General features: G+C 48.8%; 1 protein-coding gene across 3 annotated transcripts in view; it reads left to right on the top strand.

The window, feature by feature from the left end:
- Positions 1-15,535, top strand: part of hhip (hedgehog interacting protein) — a 435,190-nt gene that overhangs the window by 253,365 nt on the left and 166,290 nt on the right. The gene's annotated exons all lie outside the window — the stretch shown is intronic.

Genomic DNA, 15,535 nt, shown 5'->3' with positions numbered 1-15,535 from the left:
TTTAGAGACAGTGAGCAGAATATTATTTCAACGGATCCATTTGCAGATCAAAAAGCCATTTGTTTCAGCAAATCAGAAAGCCATTTGTTTCCTGATCAATCATGGAGTGTGGGTCTGATGTCAGCCTGCACCAATCAATGTAAGGCTCTCAATTTAAATGGGCCCTAAAAATAACCAGGGATCAGAATGACTGCACCCTATATTCTTTGTGACGGCTGCAAGCAGAAGAATGATGGCAGGGAAATATGGAAAGGGTGCCCCACACCGGTTTTCTTGATTGTTCCTTGGAGGGTGATGCTAGAGGCAGTGAGGACCAGAAGAGAAGCCCTGTTTCCTGCAGACGGGAGGAAGAATCCAGCCAAACAGGTCTGCCTGGAGGTGTCAGAAGTAGCAGTAGGAGTGTGATCCTCACGACTAGATACAGTGCGAGCTTCATTGATCCAATAAGGGCAGGAAAGCTGAGTAGCATAACACTTTAAGGTGTCAGCCCCCCTCACTGTGACTTACCCAGCGTTCCCCTGACAGCATTTCTCAGAACAACATACTTTGCAGCTCCATTCATTCCTTTCTCTTTCCAGGCACTCCTCGCATCCCCATCTGGGGCAGCACGGTAGCATTGTGGATAGCACAATTGCTTCAGAGCTCCAGGGTCCCAGGTTCGATTCTGGCTTGGGTCACTGTCTGTGCGGAGTCTGCACATCCTCCCCGTGTGTGCGTGGGTTTCCTCCGGGTGCTCCGGTTTCCTCCCACAGTCCAAAGATGTGCAGGTTAGGTGGATTGGCCATGATAAATTGCCCTTAGTGTCCAAAATTGCCCTTAGTGTTGGGTGGGGTTACTGAGTTATGGGGATAGGGTGGAGGTGTTGACCTTGGGTAGGGTGCTCTTTCCAAGAGCCGGTGCAGACTCGATGGGCCAAATGGCCTCCTTCTGCACTGTAAATTCTATGATAATCTATGATAATCTATGAACAGTCAACAGTGACACTCAGCCTCATCTTATTGACATTTCACACCCATCCGTCAGTCACAACTGTTATTCCACAACTGTTATTGCAGCTTGTCCACGTGTTCCGCTTATTGCACACACAATGCTTTACTTTCTATCATTGCAGGAAAATAGAAAGCACAACTCCATGAGAGGGAAAGAACCAGGGGTAGGCCTGCAGTGATAGTCACATTGCAAATTGATTGCTGTAGAGGAATAGTTTTTTGCAATTGGCAAGGTGGCACAGTCCATGGGCATTGTGATAGAGATGAGGATCTCCCACATACCTGGTGGCAGTTTTAGATATTATACTGCCATTTGACACATGACAGTCACTCATGCTGAATTGGTGTCACCACCAACTGGTAACCACCAACTTATAAGTTCATGATATGCACAATTTGAGCCCTTTCCTTGGGTGATACATTCCCTGTTGAGACATAACATTTAAAAAGGCGTTTGAATTCCCAGATCAAAGATCACACAACAAGATTTCACATTTTAAGACTTTTTCTGTAACAACCAAAAGAAAATCAACATCAGCTAAACATTACTTGGTAGACAGCTTAATTACAGACAGGGTATCCCATTAACTTCCTAACACAGCCAAAAACCCATGCCACGTTTATATGTTACTCATATGGGACGAAATTCTCCCCCAACGGCGCGATGTCCGCCGACTGGCGCCAAAGACTGCGCCAATCAGACGGGCATCGCGCCGGCCCAAAGGTGCGGAATGCTCTGCATCTTTGGCGGCCTAGCCCCACCATTGAGGGGAGGCCGTGGCGGAGGCGGAAGGGAAAGAGTGCCCCCACGGCACAGGCCCGCCCGCGGATCGGTGGGCCCCGATCGCGGGCCAGGCCACCGTGGGGGCACCCCCCGGGGTCGGATCGCCCCGCTCCCCCCCCAGGACCCCGGAGCCCGCCCACGCCGCCTGGTCCCACCGGTAAATACCAGGTTTGATTTACGCCGGCGGGACAGGCAATTTCTGGGCGGGACTTCGGCCCATCTGGGCCGGAGAATCCAGCGGGGGGTCCCGCCAACCGGCGCGGCCCGATTCCCACCACCGCCCAATCTCCGGTACCGGAGACTTCGGCGGGGGCAGGATTCACGGCGGCCAACGGCCATTCTCCGACCCGGCAGGGGGTCGGAGAATGACACCCATGTTCTCTACACAGGAGCCAGTCCAGAGTTGCTCCCAGCTTCCAATAGGCTTGCTTCTCCCCATTCCACTGAGTTGTAATGTCCAATGTTTGTCAAGAGTTGTTTGCCTCAGCTTTCTGAAAATCTCCACAACAATGTCCAGTAACAAGGCCCACTCAAGCCATTTCCTGGCCATGGCACAGCAAATCTTCCAGAATCCTTACATTTCTACAGGTGCCTCTCTTCAGCCAGAAAACAAGCTCCCACCCACATTCTGCCTGGTGACTAACATCCTTTTCCCCAGCCATTCTTTCCCTGTTTCTTTCTCTGGGGCTCCCTCTCTGTCCAGATGCTCTGAATCTCACTGCCTAAGTGTCTTTAAGTCTACCCATAGCAAGGCCAGCTGCTTTTTCCTTTGTCTCCAAGAATGAAAGATGGCACTTGAATTTAAACAGGACTTGCCCTGGGCTCTCTGTCCCCATGACAACCAAGTCACGTATTCCCAGGCATAACCAGGAGGAACACATGCTGGTCTCCATTACTCCATTTTACCTTGAATTGAAGGAGACAATTTAAAACATAACTGCCTTATAAAACCTCAGACTGATTACACATGTCAGCAATAATTCATGACTTTCATCTCCCACACGTCCTTCGTGGCGGAGGAGGCTGACAAGTCCTCAAGAGGTGGGTGAGCACTCTGGGGATGCATTATCACCTCACTCATGCACCATACACCAGCACAGATACACACTTTGGTGGTGACTCCACTGGAGATAGCTAAATTGTACACAGTGAGGCACACCTTGCGTGTCAAGAGGAGCATCTATTGGAGACAGAATCAACAGTAGAAAGCTCCCATTCGTGAGCACAGGACACTTAAAGCTTTTCACTAGATGCAGGTGCTGACACTTGGGAGTCAACCACGACAAGGGTTCTTGTGGAACAGCAACTGGAAATGTATGTGCTTCCATCAGCATTTCCAGAAGCAGTGCACACTCATGGAGAGAGCATGGAAGCATCTATTCCTAGCATGATGTCTCAGAAGTTTCTACTGATATCTATCTCCATCGAAAGAGTGGCCATCTACATGGACCATCAGACATGAAAGGCATCCTAGTATATGCTGGGCCTGACCAATAGCATACACACTCCAGATGCCACTTTACAAAGGACAGAGCAAAGCCTACACTTGGTAGCTCAGCGTCTCTGTAAGATGTAGATAAGCAATGTCCAGATCGTAGCTAGAAGCGGGTGCAGGTGGACCATGAGAAGAAAGATAGAGAAAAGCCAGAGGGAAGTATGGACTCTTTTCAAGTGCTCCTACCTCTCCAACCTTGTAAACATTTCATAGAATTTACAGTGCAGAAGGAGGCCATTCGGCCCATCGAGTCTGCACTGGCCCTTGGAAAGGGCACCCCACTTAAGCCTCCACTCTATCCCCGTAACCCCACCCAATCTTTTTGCACACTAAGGGCAATTTATCATGACCAATTCACCTAACCTGCACATCTTTTGACTGGGAGAAAACCAGAGCACCCAGAGGAAACCCATGCAGACACTGGGAGAACGTGCAGAGAATGACCCAAGCCGGGAATCGAACCTGGGACCCTGGAATTGTGATACAACTGCGCTAACCACTGTGCTCCGTGCTGCCCTGTAACCCCCGCTTCAGACACAGCTCCACATGCCACTTCCTGTCCCCAGTGACCAAGTCTGCCCTGCATGGTTGCAAGTAGGGTAGTCTTCGGTGGGGCACTCAAAAGCTCAGAGGATGTCCAGTACAGGTATCTCAGCTGTCAGAGCAGCGGAACAAGCAGCCTGCCTCTAGCTAATAAATGAGAAAGACTTATTAGTTGCACAAGATGATTTACTTTAGTCTGGATAGCAACATGCATGTCCTTATGTATATGTTTATTTAAATAAACCAAACACTGTCTCTGAACTCTTCATTCTCTTGTTGTCTACTTTGTTTCATCCCAAACACCAAATGGACAGTAGCCTTTAGGCTATAACTAAGTGGGAAGATGAGGAAAGGGTGTGAATGTAATGATTTTTAACAGTGAGAATAGATGGTGTTCCCAGCGTCACTGCACATATTGTCTCAGATTAGCTGAACTGTATGGCGCAGTTGCGTAGTTCTTTGGCAGCCAGGTGAATGGCTGATCAAACAGTCTCCTCTGCTGTCTGCAGCTTCTTCCCCCTGCAGCTCTGGTCCTTTCTGCAGCACCATGTTTTACAGCTCACAGCAGACCACCATCATTCTGGAAACTCTTGCTGGAAGATACTGAAGGGCATCCCCAGATCTGTCCAGATACTTGAACCACATCTTCAACAATCCAATGGCCTGCTCAGTTATTGCACTTTCACAAATGGCCCTTGTTGTACCTCTCCTGTGCATCATTGGTAGGGCTTCTCACAGGTGTCATCTGCTAGGCCTTTAGAAGATAATTGTGGCCTCCAAGGAGCCAGCCAGTCAATGAGCATGAGGTGTAAAAACTGTGGGAGATATGCCTGTCTGCCTATCGAAGAATGGGGGACCCGTGGCAGCTTCAAGGAAATCATGCCCAGATATGAGTGGAAATCTTACACTGGTCACATTAAATCTGCAAATTGAGGGAATGGAATCCCTTCCTGTTGATAATTACTCCAGGCTGATCTGAGGACACTTTGATTGCCACAAATGTGCATCCAGTAACTCCCTGAACTAACCTGTGGGAATCCAGTCAATGCAGAAAATCCGAGAACCTATCTGTGTCTGACTGGCTTCATCAGTGCCTCAGTGGACGTTAGTGGCTAATTTAGCAGACATAGCATTGGTCACCTGGGCATTGCATTTGTAGGTAGATCATTGTGAATCATGTGGATGTCACCAGCAAAACATTGGAAGGGATTAGAGGCCAAAAAACTCAGGGTTTATAGTGACATTGACGGCCACTGGCAATGTGTGCCCACATGTCCTTGGAAAGGGCACTTGTTCTGGGAGGTTTCAGATGTCAACAACCTGCCACATCAACCCTCCAATGCATCATTGCTCATTTGTTTTATTTCTTCATGGGATTTGGGTGTTCCTGGCAAGGCCAGCATTTGTTGCCCGTCCCTAATGTCGGGCAAGCTGATCCTCTGATTATATATATCTGTGCTGGGGGTATCGCCTCCTTCAAACTGGAGCTCTTGTGTCCATCTGTTCAATCTGTGAAGCAGCATATGACTGTAGGAGGAAGGTGCCATTGGTATTGTCACTGCTCCTCCTGCTGCTGTTTGCTGTTGACGTTGGCATGGCTCCTGGTGCTGTTGGTCACGGTGCGGTTGTTTCTCTTCAAAACTCCATGCTACAGCTGCGTAGCTACTTAAAACGCTACAGTGATGGCTGACAGCCAGGAACACCAGATCAAGGTGAGTAAAGTCCAACGTAGGTGAAACAACTGACAAAAAGTTGGAAATCACCTCTGAAGCAGTATAAACACGTCCTCAGACTAAGTGTCGTGGCCACAGACTTCTGTGGAAGCAACCATGGAACTTCACTCTTTGAAGGTTTCCCAACCTGTCCGTTTCATTGATCAATTTCTCACCGCTATGCTCATAAATTACATTCTCCCCGTGTTTGCATGGGTTTCGCCCCCACAACTCAAAGATGTGCAGGGTAGGCGAATTGGCCATGCTAAATTGAACCTTAATTGGAAAAAATGAATTGGGTATTCTAAATTTACTAAAAAAAAAACTGCGCATTGACTGATGAAGCCAGAATCCTGGGTAAAAGGCGTAACTAATTACTTATTCATCAGGTTTGGCAGCATCTGTGGAGCGAGGAACAGAGTTGATGTTTCAAGTCCATGTGACTCTTCTTCAGTTCTAATTACTTGTTTGAATACTTAAATTACTGACCCAACAGCTGCACACAGGTTCCCCACTCTCCATAGAACACATTCCAGTAAGACCCGGAAGTGGGTGGAATCAAGTAGGATTTTCGATAGGCCAGCATTTTCTGGGCAGTTAATCTCCCCCACTAGTGTAAAGTGTTAATGAAAATAAATAGTCCCCATCATCACATGACAACAGAATATGCTGAGAGATATCGCTATGTGAAGCCTTGTGCCAAGTCTTATTGTGCACAAAGTTAGAAGAATGTTCAATAGACATCCGGTGGCAACCATGTGCTGATCAGTCGCACGCAGGGTAGCTCCTGGTTACAGGCTTTGAATTTGGCCCTTTCTACCCGATTAATGGGCTCTTTGGTTGGAATGTTTGTGGAATAAGTGGTGGGGAGTGAATTCTTCTCTGAGGTGGAATGTTGGCGGGTTACTGCACCCGACAGAAGTCGAATAAGGTGAGAGTTTTGGAGGTGGAGGGTCTGTGGTGCCATGGAGCAGGTGGAGAAGCACTTGGAGACGCAAGGAGTGACAATCCAAGAGGTGGAAAGGGCAATCATGGACTACAGTGATTGAATTGAGTAGTTGGAGGCAAAGGCGGCGATGCTGGGTGAGGCTTGCAAGGAGCTGAAACTAAGGGTGGTCAACCAGGATAATCGGTCCAGGTGGCAGAATCTATGCATTGTAGGCCCGTCAGAGGGGGTGAAGGGAACAAGTGCCACGGCCTATGTGTTGAAGATGTTGGTGAAGCTGGTGGATGAGGAGGTCAAAATGGAGAACCTCACGTTTGTTAACATTATATTCCATCTTCCAGACCCTAGCCCATTCACTTAAACTATCCAAATCCCTCTGCAGACTTCCAGTATCCTCTGCACTTTTTGCTCTACCACTCATCTTAGTGTCGTCTGCAAACTTGGACACATTGCACTTGGTCCCCAACTCCAAATCATCTATGTAAATTGTGAACAATTGTGGGCCCAACACTGATCCCTGAGGGACACCACTAACTACTGGTTACCAACCAGAGAAACACCCATTAATCCCCACTCTTTGCTTTCTATTAATTATGATGTGGAGATGCCGGCGTTGGACTGGGGTGAGCACAGTACGAAGTCTTACAACACCAGGTTAAAGTCCAACAGGTTTGTTTCGATGTCACTAGCTTTCGGAGCGCTGCTCCTTCCTCAGGTGAAGGAAGGAAGCAGCTGCACACAGGTTCCCCACTCTCCATAGAACACATTCCAGTAAGACCCGGAAGTGGGTGGAATCAAGTAGGATTTTCGATAGGCCAGCATTTTCTGGGCAGTTAATCTCCCCCACTAGTGTAAAGTGTTAATGTAAATAAATAGTCCCCATCATCACATGACAACAAAATATGCTGAGAGATATCGCTATGTGAAGCCTTGTGCCAAGTCTTATTGTGCAGGTGAAGGAGCGCTGCTCCTTCCTCAGGTGCTCACCTGAGGAAGGAGCAGCGCTCCGAAAGCTAGTGACATCGAAACAAACCTGTTGGACTTTAACCTGGTGTTGTAAGACTTCGTACTGTTCTATTAATTAACCAACCCTCTATCCATGGTACTACTTTACCCTTAACACCATGCATCTTTACTTATGCAGCAACCTTTTGTGTGGCACCTTGTCAAAAGCTTTCTGGAAATCCAGATATACCACATTCTTTGGCTCCCTGCACTGGTAATGTCCTAAAAAAATTCCACTAAATTAGTTGGGCACGACCTGCCCTTTATGAACCCATGCTGCTTCTGTTCAATGGGATCATTTCCATCCAGATGCCTCGCTATTTCTTCCTTGATGATAGATTGAAGTGGTTGGTCCGAGGATGCAACCCTGAGAGAATCCTGCAGCAATATTCTGGGGCTGAAATGATTAGCCTCTCACAACCGTAACCATCTGCCTTTGTGTGAGATATGACTCTAGCCAATGGAGAGTTTGCATCCTGATTCTCACTGACTTCAGTTTTACTTGGCTTCCTTGATCCCTCATTTGGTCAAATGCTGCCTTGATGTCAAAGCCAATCACTTTATCATCACTTCTAGAATTCAACCCTTTTTTGCCCAAGTCTGATCCAAAGCTGTAATGAGGTCTGGAACTGGACTTGCCCTGGTGGAAACTAAACTGAACATTGATGAGAATGTGTTGTTTGATAGTAGTATCGCTGACCCCTTTTTTAATTTTGCTGATAGTTGAGTGTATGCCGACGGGGTGATAATTGGCCAGACTATATTTGTTCTACGTTTTGTAGAAGGAACCTATATGGCAGTTTTCTACTTTGTCAGATATATGCTAATATTGTCACAAACTTGAAGACATGGAATTAAAGGAGTAGTGGATACAACATTGGCCACGGGTCAGAAAACAGAAAATCGTGATGAAGCTGGTGTTTTTCACGCAAGTGGAAAGTGTGCAGTGGTGTCCCTGTGGTGTTGGGTGTTCTGACACACAGATGAGCCAACACAGTTGCATGTGGTACAACGCTTCTTTATTTAAACTCACTATTTACAACTTGGTCTTTGCACTCTGCACGTGGGGGGCTCCCTGCTTGTGGTGTTTCAACAGCTCTTTCTTGTTTCCTTCTCCCCAGACCTACCGACCTCCAGGTGTCGTGCTCGTGCTTTTTATGTGGTTGGTGTTCTTGTCTGTGATTGGTTGTGGTGTTGTGTACTCTGATTTGCCTGTTAGTGTGTCCATCATGATGTGTGTGTTTGAATATCATGACATCCCCCCTTTTTACAAAGATATGTGCCTACGTGGTAATAAATATGATCGTGACGTGAGTGCATCTAAGAGTGTGTGTGTGTCGTGTGCAGCATGTGTCTATGACGGAACTATGTACATGGGGCGATGTCGAGTGCGTCACATGAATCCAGTTGTACCATAACATAACAGAAATGCGAACGAGAGAAGAAGAAAAAAAATTTGAACAGTTGTCCAGTCAGACATCTGGAACGATAAACAACAACAGGTTATCATGTAAAATTGTCCAACTTATTTAACATATGAACTGTATTATAAGTCCATTCTAATGGGTTTGCGACGAATTCGGGTTGACCGCCTCAAGGGTGGATCAAGAACCACCGGCTGCTGTGCAGGCATGGCCATGGGTGGCGATGGAAAGGGCGTGATGTGCGGCAGCTCCACAAAGTCATCCTCGGAAGCCTGTTGAGGATCTGGCGTGTTGTGTGGCTGTGAGCGTGGAAGTCGGCGAAGGGCGCGCCGATTGCGGCGACGCATGGAACCATCCGGCATGCGAACCAGGAACGAGCGGGGAGCCACTTGTCGGAGGACTTCGGCCGGTGCTGACCAGCCACCATACGGTTGATGGACGCGTACTTTGTCTCCGGAGGACAGGGGGGGCAGGTCCGTCGTACCGACCTTTCTGGCGATCACGCTGCAGTTGCATGTTCCGAAGAACCGCCTCATGGTCTGTTGTCGGTGCCAGGACGGAAGGTACCGTCGTCCTGAGGGAGCGACCCATTAGTAGCTGCGCTGGCGAGAGGCCCGTGGATAACGGGGCCGATCGATAGGCCAGCAAGGCAAGGTTAAAGTCCGATCCGGCATCAGCCGCCTTGCACAGGAGCCGCTTTGCGATGTGGACACCCTTTTCAGCCTTCCCGTTCGATTGTGGATGCAGAGGGCTGGATGTCACATGAGTGAAACCATATGCTGCGGCAAAGGACGACCATTCACGGCTGGCAAAACAAGGTCCATTGTCTGACATGACAGTCCTTGGAATGCCATGGCGAGCAAACGTTTCCTTGCAGGCCCCAATGACTGCGGACGACGTCAGATCATGGAGAGGCATGACTTCCGGGTAGTTTGAGAAGTAGTCTATAATAACAATGTAATCTCTGCCGAGCGCGTGAAATAGGTCAACACCCACCTTCGCCCAGGGGGACGTCACCATCTCGTGTGGTAGAAGTGTTTCCGGAGGTTGCGCTGGCTGAAACCTCTGACAGGTTGTGCAGTTGAGCACCATGTTGGCTATGTCTTCATTAATACCCGGCCAATATACCGCCTCCCGGGCCCTTCGTCTGCATTTTTCGACGCCCAAGTGGCCTTCGTGTAGTTGACGAAGAATCATCTGGCGCACACTGTGTGGAATGACGATCCTATGCGATTTCATAAGGACCCCGTCTATATTGGTGAGATCATCTCGCACATTATAAAACTGGGGGCACTGCCCTTTTAGCCACCCTTCCGTCATGTGGCGCATCACTCGCTGCAGCAGAGGGTCAGTCGCCGTCTCTGCGCGTATGTGGGCCAGACAAGGATCATCAGCTGGCATATTTGCTGCTGTCAGAGTCACGTGTGCCTCAATTTGACGCACGAACCCCTCCGCATCTGGTGGTGTGCTCACTGCTCGGGAAAGAGTGTCCGCCACTATGAGTTCCTTCCCCGGAGTGTAGATCAGTTCAAAATCGTACCTCCTGAGTTTAAGTAAGATGCGCTGGAGGCGAGGAGTCATGTCGTTCAGGTCTTTGTTAATGATGTTGACCAGGGGGCGGTGGTCAGTTTCGACCGTGAATCGTGGCAGGCCATACACATAGTCGTGGAACTTGTCCAGTCCAGTTAACAAGCCCAGGCATTCTTTTTCGATTTGCGCGTAGCGCTGTTCGGTAGGGGTCATGGCTCGTGAGGCATACGCAACCGGGGCCCATGATGACGTGCTGTCTTTTTGCAGGAGTACCGCTCCAATACCAGATTGGCTGGCGTCTGTTGAGATCTTTGTAGGGCGAGTCGTGTCAAAGAAGGCCAGCACTGGTGCCGTGACCAGTTTGTGCTTGAGCTCCTCCCATTCCCGCTGATGCGACTGGTGCCAGTTGAATTCCGTCGATTTTTTTACGAGATGGCGCATGTTTGTTGTATGAGAAGCCAGGTTGGGAATGAACTTCCCAAGGAAGTTGACCATGCCCAGGAATCTTAAGACAGCCTTCTTGTCAGCCGGTCGTGGCATGGCTGTGATGGCGCTAACCTTGTCTGCATCGGGACGGACCCCGGACCTTGAGATGTGGTCCCCGAGGAATTTCAGCTCCGTCTGGCCGAAAGCACACTTCGCACGGTTGAGACGCAGGCCATTTTGCCGTATGCGGGTGAAGACACGTCGAAGACGATGCATGTGTTCCTGCGGAGTGGTGGACCAAATGATGATATCGTCCACATATACACGTACCCCTTCGATGCCTTCCATCATCTGCTCCATAATGCGGTGGAATACTTCAGATGCCGAAATGATGCCGAATGGCATCCGGTTGTAGCAGAATCTGCCAAAAGGGGTGTTGAATGTGCATAGTCTTCGGCTGGCCGGGTCCAGTTTGATCTGCCAGAATCCTTTGGACGCATCCAATTTAGTGAATATGTTGGCTCGCGCCATCTCGCTGGTGAGGTCTTCTCGTTTCGGGATGGGATAGTGTTCCCGCATGATGTTGTTGTTCAGATCTTTTGGATCTATACATATACGGAGCTCGCCAGAGGGCTTCTTTACACAGACCATGGAGCTGACCCATGGCGTGGGCTCCGTGACCTTGGATAGGACCCCTTGGTCCTGAAGAATCTGCAGTTGTGCCTTGAGGCGGTCTTTGAGAGGCGCAGGAACCCTGCGAGGTGCGTGAACGACAGGGATGGCGTCCGGTCTGAGTCGAATCTTGTACGTGTGTGGCAATGTCCCCATGCCTTCAAAAACCTCCTGGTTGTGAGCGAGGAGGGAATGGAGATTCGCGTGGAACTCAGCATCCGGGAAGTCGGATATCTCATCTGGAGAGAGAGACATGATGCGCTGTACCAGGTGAAGGACCTTACACGCTTGTGCGCCCAGTAACGAGTCCTTTGATGAGCCCACAACTTCGAAGGGGAGTGTGGCCGTGTACCTCTTGTGAGTCACCTGTAGCTGGCAAGATCCTACGGACGGGATAACGTTCCCGTTATAGTCAACCATCTTAAGCCGGGATGGTGTGATGGGTGGTTTGACCTTCATGGCCTGGACTGCAGAGTAAGCAATCAGGTTGGCGGATGCGCCGGTGTCCAGACGGAAGGCGACGCGCGATCGGTTGACCGTCAGGGTGGCACACCACTCATCGTCTGGATTGATGGCATTGACCTTGTTGACATCAATGACGGCAACTCGGAAGTCATCCTGGTCATCTGCATCACTTAACTGGAAGTCTTGATGCGTGGGCTGGACGGTCCTGACTCGTGTGCGAGGTTGTCGAGGATGCGCCGGATCCATGGGTTGAGCCGCACGACAGCGGGCTGCGTAGTGGCCTATCATGGCACATCTGTTGCACTGTCGGTATTTTGCAGGACATTGCCCTTTTAAGTGTAGACCTCCACAATTGCTGCACGTCATGACGTCACGACGTTCGTTGCGCCACTGCGCATGCGCAGTGCGATCTTGCGGTGGGCGCGCCTGCGCAGTGCGTCCCTCGTTGTGGCCGTTATTTTTGGCGCGCACCTGCGCGGGAGACCGCGAAAAGCGCGGGAAGCGGCCGCTGTCGTCCGGGCCGTGGGGCGGGAAGAAATCGACGGCCTGGATGCGTTCAACGTCGTGGGCGGCCTGGCTTGCCGATTCGACGGCTGGGGACCCCCTCCGTGCCAACTCGGACGCCTGAAATCGGGCAAAACGGCAGGTAGCATTTTCATGGAGGACACAGGCTTCCACAGCAGACGCTAAGGTGAGGCTCTTTATTTTAAGAAGCTGCTGGCGTAGGCCACTAGAGGCAACGCCAAAAACAATCTGGTCCCTGATCATGGACTCTGTAGTGGTGCCGTAACCGCAGGACTGCGCTAGAATCCGGAGGTGCGTCAAAAAGGGTTGAAAAAGCTCCTCCTTACCTTGCAGGCGTTGCTGAAAGATGTATCTTTCGAAAGTTTCGTTTACTTCAGTTTGAAAGTGCTGGTCCAGTTTGAGGATGACCGTGTCATATTTGGCCTGGTTTTCGCCTTCTTCGAACACCAGTGAATTAAAGACATCGTTTGGGTGGGGGCCTGCGTAGAAGAGGAGCATTGCAATCTTCGAATCATCCGAGGCATTCTGTTTTTCGGTGGCACGGATGTACAGGTCAAATCGCTGCCTGTAGAGCTTCCAGTTGGTGCCTAGGTTCCCCGTGACTTGCATCGGCTGCGGTTTGCCGGTGTGGTCCATGTCCAGAATGGCAGGTTGGTAGGCAGGTATCGATCCACTCCTGTACCATGTGGTGTTGGGTGTTCTGACACACAGATGAGCCAACACAGTTGCATGTGGTACAACGCTTCTTTATTTAAACTCACTATTTACAACTTGGTCTTTGCACTCTGCACGTGGGGGGCTCCCTGCTTGTGGTGTTTCAACAGCTCTTTCTTGTTTCCTTCTCCCCAGACCTACCGACCTCCAGGTGTCGTGCTCGTGCTTTTTATGTGGTTGGTGTTCTTGTCTGTGATTGGTTGTGGTGTTGTGTACTCTGATTTGCCTGTTAGTGTGTCCATCATGATGTGTGTGTTTGAATATCATGACAGTCCCCAGGGTCAATGTTGAGACCGTTGCTCTTTTAGATTTTTATTGAAGCAACCATTATTGATTTTGTTAGAAGTATAAGGGGATGTAATATAAACTTAATGGTACAATTTTAGAAATGGTGCAGGAACAGAGAGATGGATTATATGTAGACAAAGCCCGAATCAAAAAATCATTTTTGCTTCTACTTCTCTGCATTAAACTTCATTTTCATGTTGTCTCCCCATTTCAACAGTGTGCCTTTGTCCTCCTGAAGTCTGCCCTAAAGATTGCAGGACATGTTAAAGAAACATTTAGGATCCTTTGCTTTAACAATAGAGGCAAAAGGCATAAAAAGAAGGTAGTGGTATCACACCTGCATAAACCTTTGGAGGATTATGGCAACATCTGGGCACCATGTTTTGGGAGGGTATTAAGGCCTTGGAAAGGGTTTACTAGAATGCTAACAAGATTTTCTTTTGTAAATTTAGAGTACCCAATTATTTATTTTTCCAATTAAGGGACAATTTAGCGTGGCCAATCCACCTAACCTGCACATCTGGGTTGGGGGGTGAAACCCACGCAGACACTGGGAGAATATGCAAACTCCACACGGACAGTGACCCAGGGACGGGATTCAAACCTGGGTCCTCAGCGCCGTAGTCCCAGTGCTAACCACTGTGCTGAATGCTAACAAGATTGAAAGTCTTCAGTTAGATGAAGAGACCAGTGAAATTGGAGGTTGTTCTTGTCAGAGCAGATGCGGTTATGGGGGGGATTGATAGAGATGTTCAAAATCTTGGAGCATTTTGATAGAATCAAGAAAGAGAAGCCATTTCCAGTCTCAAAAGGCTCTGCAACCAGAGAACACAGATTTAAGGAGATTGGCAAAAGAACAGAATTGAAATTAGGATAAACATTATTACGCAGATAGTTGTTATGATCTGGAATGCACTGCCTGAAAAGGTGATGGAAGCAGATTGAAATACTTGAAAAGATAATAAATTCTGGGTTATGGTGAAAGAGCAGGGGAGTGGGGCAAATTGAATAGCTCCCTTCAAAACTGGCACAGGCACAACGGACAAATAACCTCCCTCTATACTGTACCGTGCTGAGATTCCAAGGGAAGTGAAAAGTATAATTTAAAAGTGAATTAATTCCCTGTAACATGAACAACTTCCTTCAGGCATCTGACTTATTGCTCTCATAAGTTGTAATGTACTGTAAGGAGAAATTATAAACATCATAGCAAAGAATTGGGCCTTTATTCCACCAGACTGCTATTGACATCAGGGCCAGAATTTTCCGATGTTCGGGCAGGCGCACACCCAACTCGGAAGCCCGTACAATTGTGTGAGAAGACGTCAGGCACATGTCCCAATGCCATCGTGCCCTGACATGATATTTCAGTCGAGGGGCACCCCACATTGGAAGCCAATGTAAATGAATTAAACAGCAATTGACTGGGATTTTACGTGGCCCATCTGTCTTTACAGTTGGCAGATGGGCCGATTGGCAAAGTGGCCTCTATGTTTCAGCTGCAACCTCGATCCAGGATAAGATGAAAGTCGGGGCTCAAATAAAATGAACAAATGTTTCTGGGGGCTGAAGTCTGTGTATGACTGTGCTTCCCAGAGTATTTTTTCCACTGATATTTATTTTTAAATTAGTCCGCAGCTTCCTGAAACTGCTTCATGGAGGGAGCACATTGGAAGTGCCACCCTCCACCCTCTCTCCCCTACAGCGCTCAGCCTTTCACAGATAGCGTTTCACGGTGGATGGTCAGTAAATTGAACCAGCCTGCATAATATCGCGTGAACAATGTAATCTCAGGCGGGAGCAGACTTTACATCTATTCCTACCCACACCAATTTCAAGCGCGCCCAAACATGAAATTCAGGCCCAAGTGTTACCGTGCTTCCATGATAGTTGAATTGATTGCCGTGTTGTAACTTACTCCCATTTACTGTGATGTTGCAGACTGGAATGGTGCTTTTCTTTGTTACTACCATCGTGTACATTTTCTTGAAGCTGAGTGTGAGCTCATGTCTACCAC

This window comes from Scyliorhinus torazame, chromosome 3, assembly GCF_047496885.1.
Source record: "Scyliorhinus torazame isolate Kashiwa2021f chromosome 3, sScyTor2.1, whole genome shotgun sequence".
Lineage (NCBI taxonomy): Eukaryota > Metazoa > Chordata > Chondrichthyes > Carcharhiniformes > Scyliorhinidae > Scyliorhinus > Scyliorhinus torazame.
Note: the sequence above shows the minus strand (reverse complement) of the source record. Positions and strands in the feature narration are given on the sequence as shown.